At 40.6% G+C, this 16,973-nt stretch overlaps 2 long non-coding RNA genes and 1 other non-coding gene across 3 annotated transcripts in view; 2 read left to right on the top strand and 1 right to left on the bottom strand.

Moving 5' to 3' along the window:
* LOC144001931 (uncharacterized) overlaps positions 1-16,973 on the bottom strand; it is an 87,260-nt gene that overhangs the window by 24,937 nt on the left and 45,350 nt on the right. The gene's annotated exons all lie outside the window — the stretch shown is intronic.
* trnas-cga (transfer RNA serine (anticodon CGA)) lies at positions 4,624-4,705 on the top strand. The gene has a single exon. It is a non-coding gene; the product is annotated as a tRNA-Ser (tRNA).
* LOC144001973 (uncharacterized) lies at positions 8,273-8,700 on the top strand. The gene is made up of 3 exons (XR_013278638.1): positions 8,273-8,345; positions 8,422-8,523; positions 8,607-8,700. It is a non-coding gene; the product is annotated as an uncharacterized LOC144001973 (long non-coding RNA).

Here is a 16,973-nt window from a genome sequence, read left to right as displayed (position 1 = left end):
CCTCCCCCACCCCGTGACCTTTGCGTTGTCTCCGCCTCGGTCCGATTTGTCTTCCGCTGTCTCCAGTCATCGCTCGGCCTCTTCATCTCTTTTACTCCTCATGATCCTGTTCTCAATCCCTGCGAGCGCCCCTCCACTCTCTCCTGCACCCCAACGGCCCAAACACACTGACCCAGACTCCCGGCGCTCCTTTGAAGTGAGCGATGTGACCCCGGCGCTGCAGATGCCCCGACACCGCCAGTCTTATCCTCTCCGAGAGCCGCCGGCCCACAGAGAGAGCCGGTCATTAACCCTGAACAACCTCCGCCTCCCCTCCAATGCTTAAACACATGATGTATTGCAACTCCCCCTCCCGCCCCCAACTCCACCCTCGATTCACCCAAACATGCATGTGTGGGCGAGGGCCGATGATGCAATAAGCTCTTTAAACATTTAAAGAACGGGTCAGCTTTTCAAAGGGAGGAGCTGGAACCTTTGGCCACGGCTTCAGTTATCACGGTCAGCGCTTGAAAGTCTGCTGATACATCAGAAAGAAACAAATGGTTGGATAATAAATGAGAGGCCTGGAAGATGGATGAAACTCCGGTCCAGGTACACTGCCGGTTTATTTGTATAATGAGCGTCTATCTATACCTGGCGTGAAAGGAATAGATAGGATTGAGAAAAGAAACCACTAAATGAACATGATGAAATGTGCTCGGGGTACTCAAAATATGTTGAAACCTTAGATAAAAGATTCCTAATAATGTTCCTTTTCGTAAGCCAGACTTGAGACGTTGGAACAAAAAATAAATAAATAATAAGTCAATCATTTCAGAGAAATGATGAGTCATGGCTGCAGTCGGCCTCCAACGAGAGAAGCTAAACAAATCAAAGAGCGGGTGCCCCCATATGACAAAGTAGAAGAGTGCAAGAACAAGAGCATTCCTTGGGCTAGAAAAACGAGGGAGGAGGATTACGTTATTAAGATGTACTGAAACACGGATCACCGCAGATGGATGAGCCCCCAGCACAAAGAGCTTTTTTTTTTCAGAGAATCAAATCCATCTCATCCAAAACATCTGCTTCCATTGTTAAACAGTTGCATCGTTGCTTAAAGCTCAGAGGTCTGCAACCGCCGGCTCTGGAGCCACATGTGGCTCTTTCGTCCCTCTCGTGTGGATCCCTGTGGATTACTAAAAAAAATAAAAATAAATAAATAAATAAATTTAAAAAAAAGAAAAAAAAAGATTTTTTTTATTTTTTTTACATATTTATTTATATTTTGAAATAAAATATAGTTTATATTTATTTTATATTTTAAAATAAAATGGATAATTAAATATTCAAAAAGTCTAAAAGTTGTCATTAAAAGAGAGATCAAAGGGAGATTTTTTTTTTAATTACTTGAAAATGTCAAAAAAAGGAAGAGAAGAAAAGCAGAAAATTAGCACACAAAAAAATGTCCGTGAAATTGACAAAATGTCAGAGAATTGAATAAAAAAGCTAGGGGTGGGAATCTCTGACATGAGGCCGATTCGATATGTGTCTCGATACACAAGTTGAGATTCGATTGAAAAACGATATCTTTCAGAACAGAACGGTTCGATACGGGTCGATTAAGTTTGGGAACGATACAATTTTCGATTCGATACGATTAATTTCAATATTCAAAACTTATAGTGACATTTGTTGCTTGTAAACATTAATCCTAAAACACCACAAATTTTTACAGTATCTACAAATGTGTTAAAAAAGAACAACAACAATGTCTTCTATAGTTTTATATATTGAATCAATTATTTAAATGGACCGGAACAAAGGGCTGGGCGATATGACTGAAAAATGTATCAGTTTAAATATTTATTAGTTGTTATTGACAGTTATAATTGTTTTTTGTTTTTGTTTTTTTTTATTCAAAATCAGGATCAGGAAAACAAAAGGCTGATAATTCAATTTGAAATATAAATATTTAACCTTTAAAAAGACACCAACACAATTAAACAGAATATGTCCACATTGTGAAGTATTTCAGAAACATAAATTTAAGACATGAAATAAACCTACCGTCCAGCCAAAAGAAATATGAAACCACCTTATGGAACACGTTTTAACAACTTAATATATCCAAAAATATTTCCAAAAGTGCCCTAACCTTTTTATTAACAATTTTTGTTTTTAACAATTTTTGTTTTTCTTTGCCATCACATTCATTTTTGGTTAATGTATGACATCTTTTTTTTGTTTTTTTTAAATCTGAGACACGATGATGACCACGGAATCACTACTGTTTATTTTGTTTTTTGGGCTGTCGTTCATTTTGAGTTTGATGACGTAATTGCGGGCACGTCTCAGTTCCCTGCTGCTCATGCTAGTTGTGTACATTGACAGGGAGCCACAAACTGAGAAATGAGATACTTGCAGTGTGCTTTTAGCTTAGCTGGTGTGTTGGCTGTGGGACATACCTGTGTCGTTTGAATCCATGCATTGGATCGTCAGGGGAGTTATTCTTTTTGGCTCTCGCGCAGCACCAACGCCGGCCCGGGACATACAAGTGCACCGAGAGGATTCGATAGCCATGGGAAATACCGAGATGTACGGCATCGGCTTCTGCTAACTGTCTCCATTTGCATGTTGTCACTCGTTGTGCACGACTGCGCGCGTGCCGTGTCGCGAGCACGGCGTTGACGGTAGGCGGCCCCCCTCCCCCCCCAAAAAAAGGTGCGTAACGTCTTTGCATTACGTTTACAACATCCGGGGAATGAAGCGTCTCTGAGCGCTACTTTGCTAGCTCTCTGTAAACACGGAAGTAGCTTGAATAGTGATGCTACTGAAATGTAAACAAAACAAGTAGTGCACGGTGCATAACTCTTGCTATTGTTATGAAAACCATAAAGCCTCACTCGCAACCGATTCACAGCAACGCGATATCTGGTCCACAGCTTTACAAGCAATGTATCTAAGGATTCCCGGCGGATTTTGTATCGGTTGACAAGTCTGCTACCGATACGGCCGTTTAGCTCCCTTTGACGACCGATGGTTCGGTCGAATCGTTTTTTTGTCCCACCCCTAAAAAAAGCAGCAAAGAAATTGATCAAAAAGTAACCATACAATGTCCAAAAACAAAAGAAGAAATTCCAAAAACTACCATAAAATGTACACAAAGATGCCAAAATGTTACAAAATTGAAAGCAAAAAGGCAGGACAAAAAAGGAAGAACAAAGGGCAGAAATTGAGCATAATATGTTGATAAAATTGCCAAAAATGTCAGAAATCTGGCAGAAAGGCGGAAAAGTCTAACAATGTATGAAAAACCAAGTCTGAGAAATTATAATTAAAAAAATAAAAAATGGAAGAGAAATAGAAGAAAATTAATGTGTACGTAGAATTAGCGTGTTAGATGCTGCTCTCAAATTTTTCTGTTATGGTACAGCTCTAATTAGCTCTTCGGCCCTGTGTACATTAGACTAACACTGTTTCCTGCATCACAATCTTCAAATGTTTTGCGGCTTCACACACATTTTCGGTTATTGTATTTCTTTGGTCTAAAACGGCTCTATTGACAGAATGGTTGCTGACCCCTAGCTCATCAAAAACCGTTTGAACATTAGTTCATTTTGGAGGGCTTTGAATAATATTTAAGAGACGATTTTTCATGAGTAAATAAAAAGATTTGCAATAAAAACATTTTAAAAGTCAAGCTTCAATCAATGAGTTATCTGGGCTCTGTGCAAGAAGGCAACTGCTAATATTGTTGTCATTGGAAAAGTGAAAAATGTTTCTGGCCTATTTCCAGGCCTGTTTGATTCCTGGCTCAGGGCTTGCAGTCAACTGGCTATGGGGTCGGCCTGGAATGGTCCCTCCATCAGATAACGCGTTTTCTGGTTCGTGTAAAGACATCCGCCATATCAACAAAGACATGCATCAACGTAATGGGAAAGCTGCATCTGTACAGGGGCAGCCGCTCTTGGCTTCACCAGCTGGCAGACACAAGCTCTGGGACGGGAGCGCTGAAATGGAAGCAAAGAGCTTTCCATCTCCCACGTTCAGTCTTTCAGCACCACTCCTGGCCAGAATCCTGAGGGACGGGGGGGGGGGGCTAAGGGGGTGGGAAGCAGGGAGTGTCCTCCGGGAGAATCAGAGAAGGATGATACAGTGATGATAGAGGTGAGAAGCAAAGCCCTAAGCCAACTATTAGGCATATGGGTATATGGAATTGTAATATTTGTGTGAAAATTACCAGACTCAAACTACTGAGTGAGTACCATAGTGGGAACGATAACAACATCGACAGCTGCGATGTGCCAAGAGGTAAAGGCATTTGACTCGAACTCTACTGGGGTAGTCCCACACAGGTTTGAAACCTACTCACAGCGTTGATATCTTCGACTTATCAGCTTGTGCCAAAGGACTACTGGTGTCTAGGCTGAAGTGACACAGCTGATCAAATTCGAATTGCTTGAAAATGGTCACTCCAGGGATGGACACTCCGGTCCTCCAGAGCAGGCTTCCCCAGTCATGGTCCTTGAGGGCCAGACTCCTGCAGGTTTTTAGTTGTTTCCGTACTCCGCACATCATTCACTACCCCAGGTCTAGATTGTCTTTACAGCACAACAGTGGGAACGACAAACAGCTTACCTAACAGCTGCGATGGCCGAGAGGTTAAGGCGTTGGACTCGAAATCCAATGGGGTAGTCCCGCGCAGGTTCGAACCCTGCTCGCAGCGTTGAAATCTTTGAGTGATCAGGCTGTACTTAAGGTATGCTGGAGTGTCAATTGAAGTGCCACAGATGATCAAATCTGAGTGTTTTGTAATTGCTAGAAAATGGTCACTTCACTCCAGAGATGGGCACTCGGGTCCTCCAGAGGAAGGTTCCCTATGGGCTGTATTTCACAAAGCAGGTTTAGGGAGAAACCTGGGTAAAGAAACCCTAAAAAGTGGGGAAACTCTGCGTCTTCCGTTTCAGAAAGGGAGGTCGCTGAAACCAGAGAATAAGAGGAAACTCTAGCCGGTTTCATAAAAACAGGACAGTTAAGCTCTCGGTCAGTTACCATACCAATATCGTCTGTCCAACTAACCTGGTCGGTAGCAGATTTTCCACAAGGAACCTCAAGGTTTACTCCATCCCCGCCCCCTTTCAGACACACTCGCAACAATTCATTTCCTCATTCATTCAGTCCACTGCGGCGAATTTTGCGTAAAAACGCCTGTAGTCTGTAGCGTAAAGTCCACTTTTGTCCGCACTTTTGACCGCACAAATATGCCGGCATTTCCGCACAGTTAACTTTTTGAGCGGTAAAGTTTCACATCACAGTCCATCATCTACATGCACAACTTAATCCGTCCTTACATTTGCAACATTACCGGACGTAGTCATATGCGCTCACATCGGAGCAGTATTGCGCTCCATTTTTTTCTCATACCCGTTTGAATAATGTTTTTAATTTTCATATAAGTGTTTTATATTTCATCTTACATCAAGTGTGCTTCTCCCTCGCAGGATTGCACCAAAATGAAATGAATTAATGAGCTATCATTCAACAGGCTTCCCCTGTAATATTGTGATTGCAAAGGACTAAACATTTAAATTTACGCATTGACCGGAGCATCAAATGTTCTCCCACGCCGCCTTCCTCTTTGGGGAGCCTCTGCTGTTGCACTTTATATATATATATATATATATATATATATATATATATATATATATATATATATATATATATATATATATATATATCCTCTCTCAGGACAAAAAATATTGTCCAATCATGTTTATTTTGATATTCCCCAATCTTTGTGAAGTAATTGGAATACTGCAAAACAAATTGTCGAAAAAAAAAAAGTTTTTATTTTTAAAGGGACACTTTACGTATTGACCCATAGAGAGAATATTACAAGGCCGCTTCTGTCAAAATTTGATGGATGACATTCTTAATTAGATTAGGGGGGTCATGTGTGGGTCATGACCCCTCCCTAATGAAGATTAATGACCCTTTAATGACTTCCAGATGTCATATAATGAGGGTTAATGACCCTTAATGACTTCCTGATGTCATTTAATGAGGGTTAATGACCCTTAATGACTTCCTGATGTCATTTAATGAAGATTAATGACCCCTAATGACTTCCTGATGTCATTTAATGAAGATGAATGACCCTTAATGACTTCCTGATGTCATTTAATGAAGATTAATGACCCTTTAATGACTTCCAGATGTCATATAATGAGGGTTAATGACCTTTAATGACTTCCAGATGTCATTTAATGAGGGGTAATGACCTTTAATGACTTCCGGATGTCGTTTAATGAGGATGAATGACCTTTAATGACTTCCGGATGTCGTATAATGAAGATGAATGACCTTTAATGACTTCCGGATGTCGTTTAATGAAGATGAATGACCTTTAATGACTTCCAGGTGTTATATAATGAAGATGAATGACCCTTAATGACTTCCTGATGTCATTTAATGAAGATTAATGACCCCTTAATGAAGATGGATGATGTGTAGGTGGTGTTCCTACCTGTTTTTGCAGATATCATGGCTGACCCGGGTTCAAATGCTAATTGTTTGGTTAACTTCCGGATCCGGTGCACGCCCCCCTAGATTGAGTGAATAATGAATAATAATGAGATTGAATGACGTGATCGGAGGGAGTGGTTTAGTATGGGTAAAACCGCCGGGGGAAAAGTACTAGCCATTTCTATTATGGTGAAGGGGGAAAAGTATGCGCAAACACGGCTCAAAGATGGTATTTTTAGAGGTTGTAAAACAAGAAGTATAAGGTAAGGTTAAACTGTGATACGCTGGTTGGTATTATGAAATTAAAAAACATGAAGTTATACATTATATGTAAAAATGTTGTAAGAGTCGTTCGTGACTGCTGGGGTTGAATCTGAAAATAAACGGATAAAACTATATAATTTCCCCTTACTGATATAGTTACTATCTGACATTTTTGTTCAATATTTCTGTGAGTAGGGGGAAGCATATGCAGTCAAAGATTCATGGGGAGGTCAAATGTATGTCTGTGCTTGTGTGTGCGTACGCGCATGTATGGCTGCATGGGGGTCAAAGAAGTGTGAGGACAGACGGGCGGCTGAAGAAGTGTGAGGTTAGACGGTGGCTATAATGTTGTTAGTTTGAAAAGACAACGCTTCCTAAAATATATTTCAAAAACAAGCATGTACTCTGACGGTTACATTTATATCAGTATCAATTTTACAAAAGGAAAATGGTGAGCAGGTCTCCTCACCCTCCTGTGAGAACGGAGGGGGTTGCTGATCATAAAATTAAATTAGGCTGAAGAACGGATACGCAGCTAATTGCGAGGGGCCATTTTTAGTATGAGAAAGGCGATTGTTCAATATTCCTGTGAGTAGGGGGAAGCAGAGGCAGTCAAAGATTCACGGGGAGGTCAAATGTATGTCTGTGCTTGTGTGTGTGTGTGCGCTAGGCCTATGGCTGCATGAGGGTCAAAGAAGTGTGAGGACAGACGGGGGGGCTGAAGAAGTGTGAGGTTAGACGGTGGCTATAATGTTAGTTTGAAAGACAACGCTTCCTAAAATATATTTCAAAAACAAGCATGTACTCTGACGGTTACATTTATATCAGTATCAATTTTACAAAAGGAAAATGGTGAGCAGGTCATTAGCGGTATCAGTATCCTTACCCCCCCTGTGAGAACAGAGGGGTTGCTGATCATAAAATTAAATTAGGCTGAAGAAGAACGGACACGCAACTAATTGTGAGGGTCATTTCTGAGGGTCTAATAGAAATTTATGGATTTTAAATTGCGTTTTGCACACCCTCCTCTATGTATAAATATGAGGCCTTCGCAATGCCACACTCACTTCTCTGAAAAATTCTCAAGAGGTATCGGCTCTGAGCTTCCAAGATGAATCAAGGTAATTAACTCTTGATATTATCTATATATGTATATATACTCATACAAATGTGGCACTTATATTCACTTCTATTAATGTTTTTGCTATGAAATAAAACCCCCCTACATCTTTATGAAGCTTCTGGAAAAGCAAGCATCTTAGTGAGTGATTTATTTATTTAATGGAATGATGCATGACTTTATTTTTATACTTATAGCGTTTATTTTATTTTTAAGTTATGAGAGATTTTGGAATAAGTCTGTATTAATATGTATTTTTTGTTTTACTTTTATTTTAATTTTATAGAGTTAGGAGAGTTTTTTTTTTATTTTTTTTGTTTTTTTTTGAATGAGTGAATGAGTTCGTATTTCTTATTTTAAATTTTAATTTTTACAGAATTAGAAGCGTTGTTGGATGAAATTCAACTGTATTATTATTCAGCGTCACAAGATGGCGATGTTGTGACAGGAATCCGGCGTAAGTATTTCTTTTTTTGAAACGTTTAGAGCTTTTTCTTGCTTTAAAATTAACTGTTAGTAATGGATATTTACAGAATTGAATGAGGATGTGAACGAGAGGGTTAGACAGCCGGAGATTTTCGTAATTACGAGTGATGAGGAAGAATTGGATGACGAATTACCTGCAGGAGTGAACGGTAAATTTCCTTTTTTTTTTAAATAAAATAAAACCTATGTATTACTATTTTTTAAATGAACCGGTAATGTTGTATGATTATAGGTGGTGATATACTGAGCGAGACGGTCCCAGAGACTGCTCAACCTGAGGTCATAATAATATCTGACGAAGAAGAAGAAGAAGGAGAAGAAGAAGAGCTATTAAGGCGTGAAAACGTGAGGGCCGAAGAGGAAGGTGAATTCGTCGGGTTTCCACCGATTGAAAGCGAATCTGAACTGGAAGAACCCAGCAATGATGCGACGAGCGGGGCGGAAGAACGCTTCTGGATACCTCCGATGGTAGATGGAAACATCGGGGTTCAAACTGATCCAATATACATCGAGGGTAAGTAACGTCTTCTTGATAACGTTTAAAAAATAATAATTTGTCTGTTTTTACGGGAGCGAATGTTTTTACTTACTTACAAACTAACCTGAATATACTTAAAAAGAACAACAAGTCGTGAGACGCTTATAAAAACTACGACTCCCAGAATTCATAGCGAAGTAGTGACGTGAAAATCAGCCTACACAACGTGCTTATAAAAACTACGACCCCCAGAATTCATAGCGACGTAGTATGCAGAATAGGGTGTCCCCCACCCCATCGTGAACCCCCCTGTAAGCAAAGGCTATGAGACACACAGAGAAAGCTGACAGACACAGAAAGAAAGAAAGAAAGAAAGAAAGAAAAAAAGATAGATAGATAGAAAAAATATATTTTTAAATATAAACCTACGAATGTGATTCGGATCTATTTATTAAATAAATTTAAATAATGAGTGTGTTGTAAGGGGGTGATGTATTAAGCATAACTTTTATTAATATTAAGTACTATATAATAACTATAAAATAATAATAACAAAATGTCAGTTAAAATAAACGTTGAAAGGTTATTACAATAAATATGTATTTTTTATGGAGGATTTCAAACATTTTGTAAGGGTTTGTTTGTGTGTAGTACATGTACTTAAAAATATTAAGTTTTGATTTATTTTATGAGATAGATAATAAGCTAGATAAAAGGGTAGTTTGATAATAGTACTGAAGTAAATATTTTTAAATATAATCTTACGGATGTGATTTAACTCTGCTTTATTAAATAAATTTAACTGGGTGTGTTTTAAAGGAATGGCTCACGATGTATTAACTGTAACATTTATTAATATTAAGTGCTCAATAACTATAACAATAATAATAAAATGTTATTAGTTTAAATTAACGTTGAAAGGTTATTAAAATAAATACTTTTTATGGATGATTGTAAACACATTTTGTAAGGTTTTTTGTGTAGTATATGTACTTAAAATATTAAGTTTTTATTTATTTTATTCCCTTATAGGAGGAGCAAGAGGGTTTGAAAACCCGTATCCGTACAGAGGTGAGCGTCGACTCATGCTGGAGAGAATCGTCTACATCGAAACCTTTTTTGAGACGGCGAACGAATCTATACCGGATTACCGGTAAAAGATTTTCTTGTTTACTACAACAACTTATTTTATCCGACTTTTCTTTTTGTATCTTGTGTTTTTGTACTTGCTATGTGGACATTTTAATCTGAAATGGAAAACTCTGAGGGGGGTGACATGGATTTAGATAATGTAGGTCAAGGTTTGGCTGAAATTGTAAATGTCTTAAACGATGAGATCTCTATGCAAATCGAGCCTTTTCAAATGCCTGATGAAATCGGTGGCGATGATGGCGATCCGTTTGTGGCTATAAGACACATTGAGGATTTTATTGATTTCTTTAATCCTTTAGAGAGGGCTCTTGCACGTCTTAACCAGTCATCTTCAAACGGCGAAGCCTTTGAGGACATACTTGAACCAGACATACATAGAAATGACCAACAGCAATCCTCTGTATCATTTTCACAACATCCCCAGACACACCCACGCAATCAAATGCAATATGCAGAAGGTAGCAGCAGTACACATTACCGACAAGAACATACTCCAGATAGACAAGACCTCCAACACCAGCCACACCCACACAATCAAACGCAACATGTAGAAGGTAGCAGCAGTACACATTGCCAGCAGACACTTGTGTCAAATACACAAAACTTTCAATACCAACCATACACGCACAATCAAACGCAACAGACAGAAGCTGGTGGTAGTAGTACACCAGCTAGACAAGACCTCCAACAACAGTCTCGGGTACATCGACACATTCAAGCAGAACATCCCCCAGCACCAACCCCCAGTACACATTCCACCTTGCAACAATCTTCAGACACGAACAGACAGGTGGGGGGACAAGTTAGGCGTCCGAATTTTAACAACTTGGAGATAAGACGACATCTAAATACGACGAGACCCGAAGACCCCCTTGATTTTGCAGCCTTCTACACAAACATTGGCAATAATTTGAATGAAGCTGTGCAGGAGGTAATCAGATCGACTAGTCGCGGTGATATAGTCCAAGCAGAAATAGTGGGTGAAAATGTGAGGGAGCACTGTTACCTAGATGCTGTTAATGACCCGAATGACGTAACTGACGCAGTCCATAATTTGCTAGATCGCATCGCACAATCTAATACAGAGGTACTGGCCGACAATAGTCTAGAACTTGTTGTACAGATTGTATTTGATGTTAATGGCGGAGGAGGTGCCAAACGCAAACTAATTTTGACTACAAATGATGAAATGGTTCAAAAGAAGAAGAGATGTTTGTACATAACGTATGACAAAAATGATAAATTATGCTTTGCTAGATCGTTAGCATACCTGCTTGACGGAACGTTGACTGTTGATCAGGCTACACAGAGGGCTCGTTATTTACAGCAAAGCGTGGGGTTGACTTGTGAGACTGCCGTTAGTCTGAGGGACGTACACAAATTTGAAACGCTTGTGAAACGCAAAATCGTTATAGCTTATAGAGCGGATTGCGAACGCCCCCTGTCTTTTTTTGAGACGCAATACCCCAAATCAGAGGACTCAGTGTTCTTACTGCTATTAGACGGACACTATTATGGAATAAAATCGGTTAAGGAGTTCATAGGGAAATCCTACTTTTGCAGACAATGTTACAAAGGGCATAAAAACAAAGAACAACATAGTTGTGAGGGGCATTGTCACATCTGTCTCGACCCTACCTGCAAACAACAACCGTTCAAAGCCATTCATTGTAACGATTGTAACAAAATATGTCAGAACGAGAGTTGCTTCGTTAAACACAAAGAACGCAGACAGACCTCAAAATCCGAGACTAGCAACTGTGAGAAATACAAAAAATGTAGCGAATGCAGTGTGGAATATTACGTCAAATCACAGGGGGAGAATGTTAAACATAAATGCCCTCAAGCCAAATGCACAGTATGTGGAGAGGTTCTACCTAAGGGCGGTGATGAGGCGAGAGGAAACCCTCATCTGTGTTACATGCAGCCTCTAAAACCGGAAGCGCCTTGTAAACAAATAATTTACTACGATTTTGAAACATTCGTAGGTGCTGACGGTAAACACAAACCCTACCTAGTGTGTACCAAATCGACAAAGGGGGTGGAAAAACATTGGTTGGGTCTTGATTGCGTCGAACAATTTCTTGATTATGTCAGGAACCCTCGTTTTGAACAGTCTAAACTAATCGCTCACAACGCCAAAGGTTTTGACGCTTACATCATTCTAAACAAAATGGTAGACATGGGGGTTAATGTCAGCGTCATTATGCAAGGGAGCAAAGTCATTTGTTTCTCAGATACGGACTACAAACTGGGGTACATCGACTCCTTGTCCTTCCTCACGATGCCCCTCAGCTCCTTGCCTAAAGCTCTAGGTTTCATCGATCAAACTAAAGGGTATTTCCCCCATGGCTTTAGCTCTCTAGACCATTTAAATTACATCGGTCCCTACCCTGATCCAAAATATTATGGGGTAGAGCGTATGTCGACGGTCCATCGTACAAAGTTTTTTGAATGGTACGAGGTAGCGTGTAAGGGAACCTTCAATTTTGCTCAGGAAGCTCTAATGTACTGCAGAAATGATGTGAATATTTTGGCGACAGCTTGTGAGAAATTTAGAGAGGAGTTTCTTAATGCGACTGGTACAGACCCGTTCAATTCTGTAACTATCGCCTCCTCCTGCATGAAGGTGTTCCGGAACAATTTCCTAACACCTAAAACATTGGCTATTACGCCGACCGATAATTACATACAACAATCCAAATCATTCTCACGCGATTCGATCCAATACCTAATGTGGGTGGCGCACAGCCAAAAAATACCTATTATTCACGCCTTAAACAAGGGGGAGGTCAAGATCGGGCAGTACTATGTAGACGGGTACGCTTTGATAGACGGCGTAAAATATGTATGGGAATATCTCGGATGTTTCTATCACGGATGCCGTGAATGTTACGATCCTACTCAAAAGTGTCCTATGAGTAAACGACCGTTTCAAGAAAAGTTTGACAGGGTTAAAAAGAAAATACAGGATCTAAAAGTCAAGCACGGTGTACAGCTTGTGTTGATGTGGGAGCATGAGTGGCTGCGGTTAAAAAAGTCAAATCCGGATGTAAGAGAGTTCTTGCGCAATTCAAAATTCCCTGAGCCTCTTATACCACGTAAAGCTCTTTTTGGAGGGAGAACAAATGCCTTCGTGTTACGTTATACGGCTGCCCCCGGTGAACGTGTAATGTACGTCGATGTTACATCGCTTTATCCTTTTGTCAACAGCACATGTGCCTATCCGTTAGGACATCCTACCATCATTCACGACAATTTCGATGACCCCCAAAAGTATTTCGGGTTCATCAGAGCTAAAGTCAACCCTCCACGAGGCCTCTATTTCCCCCTGCTGCCCTACAAAACAGCAAGAGGTAAACTGGTGTTTACACTTTGTCGCACGTGTGCAGAACTTAACAATCAAGAAAGTTCGTGTTCGCATAACGATGACGAGAGAGCCTTAACCGGTGTTTGGGTTACGCCTGAATTCAACAAGGCTCTCGAGCTGGGCTACACCGTATCACAAATTACGGAGGTGTGGCATTTTGACTCGTCGAGTAGCGACGTCTTCAAAGCATACATCGATACATTCCTAAAAGGGAAGCAAGAGGCCTCGGGGTATCCTTCCTACGTCGTTGATCAGGCAGGTAGGGAAAAGTACATCGAAAACTATGAGACTCACCAAGGTATTAGACTAGACCCCTCAAAAATAAATGTGAATGCGGGTAAGAGGCAGGTGTCTAAATTATGCCTCAACAACTTTTGGGGCAAATTGGGACAGCGTGATAATTTGGATAAAACAGAGATTGTAAGCAGCACAGAACGCTTCTTTGAATTGTTATTTTCGGGGTTGTACGAGATCAAAGCCTTTCACTTCCTCAACGATCAAAGGTCGATCGTGCAGTACAGCTACCACCGACGTTGCAACGTCCCCCCCTCCAAAACCGCTAACATCTTTGCAGCATGCATGACCACGGCTTATGCACGTCTAAAAATGTACGCATATTTGGAGCGACTGCAGACGAGTGTTTTGTACACCGACACGGACAGCCTCGTCTATGTAGTCAAAGACGGCGAAAGTCCTTTGGAATTAGGTGACTATTTGGGGGATTTGACTGACGAGTTGGGAGGAGATAGCATTCAGGAGTTTGTTTCAGCGGGTCCTAAAAGTTACGCCTACCAAACTAGGAACAGCATGAAAACGGTAATGAAGGTAAAAGGTATCACACAGACCCATGACACTTGCAAACGCGTCAATTTTGACAGCATCAAGAATTTAGTCGAAGGGTACATTGACTCATCAGGCACACAAACCAGAACGATTGAAACGCCTCAACACACTATCGTGCGTAACAAAAAGGGTTTTCACCTAAAAAACAGGTCATTCATGAAAAAGTTCAGGGTAGTATATGACAAGAGACGTCTTATCCCCCACGGACACACCCTGCCTTTCGGTTATTAGTGTGTTTTGTGAAATGGAGTTGAATCAAGTTGATTTTGATCCGAGGCTTCAACCCCCCTTTTCTTGTTTAATATCTGGACCAAGCGGGTGTGGAAAAACATATTTTGTAAAAAGTATCTTGGAAAATTGTAACCATGTTATGAAAAGTCTTCCTGACAATGTTGTATGGATCTACACTTCTTTTCAACCTCTGTACGAGGAACTTCAAAAGCTGAATAAAAATATTAACTTTGTGAAAGGTCTCCCTGATTCTTTTGAGGATGAAAGTTTGTTTCCAGCGCGTCAAAGTCATTTGGTTATTCTGGACGACGTCATCTTTCAGGCGTCGGACCACCCTGAGGTCGTAAGAATTTTTACCCAATATAGACATCATAGGAATATGAGCGTCATCATGTTAACGCAGAACATTTTTCATCAAGGTAAATACAGCCGGACAATCAGCCTCAACAGTAATTATATGGTGTTGTTTAAAAACCCGCGTGATAAATTACAAACGAGTGTTTTGGCTAATCAGATATTTCCCTCAAAGAAAAAGTATTTTTTGGAAAGCTTTGAAGACGCTACCAAAGACGCTCACGGGTATTTATTAGTGGATTTAACCCCGACATGTCCAGATCAATATAGACTGAGGACGGGCTTACTAGCTCATCAGTGGCCTACCGTCTACATACCCAAGACTTAATAAGATGTCGAAGCTTTTAAAAAGAAATGCTCCGCTGCTCAAAACTTTGTTTCACGCCAAGCCCAAGAAACGTAAAGACATACTTTTGCGCGGTCCCGGTAGCTTGGTGAAAGCTCTCTGCGAGATTGCTCTAAATCTCTTAAAAGGTCACATACCGCTGAGTCCTTCGCAGTATAAGAGGCTAAAAAAGCAAAAGAAGGTGATCAGAGAATTGGCCGATAAGAAAAAAAGTCTGAAGAAAAAACGTGCGGTCTTGATTCAAAAGGGTGGTTTTATCTTACCCTTGTTGGGGGCATTCGCCCCTGTCCTCGGAAGTCTTTTAGGCGGTCTAATAAATAAATAAACTTTAACCAACATGAGTTTGAGAACAGCTCAGAAAATGATTCTTGTCTCACCTCACCAACTGGAACGTTTAAGCAGGCCGGAACCAACCATTCGAGAGACGGCGGAGCGTAATTTGGATTTTAAAATGAAGGAGGTCCTAGAAGATAGTTCTCTAGACCAGTATGAGAAAATTAAAAAGTACCAATCCTTGATGCAACGATATTTAGGGTTGCTCAAACAAGGGGAAAACGAACGACGACCAATCAACCTGACTCTACCTGCTGAGACATCAAACACATCCCCATCAGATGAAGCGACGGGTTTGGAGAATGAAGCCTGGCTCGACATCGTCCAAACAATCCCTCCTCGTTACCGTAAAAACGCCGATTATGTTTTAAGAAAACTGTCTACCGACGAAAGAGGTTGGACTCCTCGCAGCGAATTCATCTTCAGAGGTAAGCCCGTCAGAGGATCCCACATGACTGATTTACTCAAACATCTCATCGGCAAGAATGTTTCATCGCAAGGTCCTAGAGGTTGGAGCGAGTTTCTACACACCCTCTCAGAACTCAATATACCCGAAACAACGGTTTCTAACCCACATGCACGCGAGGAGTTGAGACGTCTAAAAAACGGCTCATATACATCTAATCCCATTGTTAAGGAATCTTCGAACGGGAAAAAGAAAAGAAAACGGACTGCTTCGACTATAAAGTGGGAGGGGTTTTAAATATGACACTTATTTTATGTAAGGAAAAACACATCACTCTGTATTGCTTTTTAAATTGCTTTTATTGAATAAATGATTTGAAAAACATAATCCGTTACAGACAATGACATTTTTTAAATTTGTTGAAAGAACATGATTTTTGTCCTCCGCATGGTTTGCAGGTAAAAAACCGGTGTCGCCGAACAAAAGCAGATACCATAGCATCATTCTTGATTACATCGTCGGTGTAGCAGTCCATCACATCCTGGTAAGACTCTCCACACCCTCTGTGGCTCAGGTAGTACACACAATGAGGGCCGCAGGCCGCTGACAGTTCGTGTTGTAACTGGCGATTATGGTAAATTATACGGTTAGAATACTTTTCCAGAAAAGACTTTATACTTTGTGGGTAATATTTAAAATCAGGGGGAAAGCCGAAGGGGTCGAAAAAAGATGCAGAGTCGTCCTTTTCCAAGGTGAGAGCCAACCAATGTTCTCCGGGTTTAGAGCGGGGGTGTGTATTAACTATATAGTATATGGGGGGCGAGGGTTTCAAGGAGGATAACTCGTCCGAAGCGTAAACGCCTCCAAATAAATGTCCTTGTAAACGTGTCATCAAACTCTCCAATTCCCTTCCGTTCATCTCCTCAGTAATAGTCCATTAACACTTCCCTCTTCGAGTTAATTTCTAAAATAGAGTCGTAACAAGCGTACACAATAAGTGTGGCGGTATGGGGAAGCGGGGTCCTGAATCTCATCTCCAATCTGAGTGTACCGCTGGACACAGGGGATAAAGCCTCTGTGTCCTGG

The sequence above is a fragment of the Festucalex cinctus genome, chromosome 15 (assembly GCF_051991245.1).
Source record: "Festucalex cinctus isolate MCC-2025b chromosome 15, RoL_Fcin_1.0, whole genome shotgun sequence".
NCBI classification, from domain to species: domain Eukaryota; kingdom Metazoa; phylum Chordata; class Actinopteri; order Syngnathiformes; family Syngnathidae; genus Festucalex; species Festucalex cinctus.
This window is presented reverse-complemented; position numbering and strand designations above follow the sequence as displayed.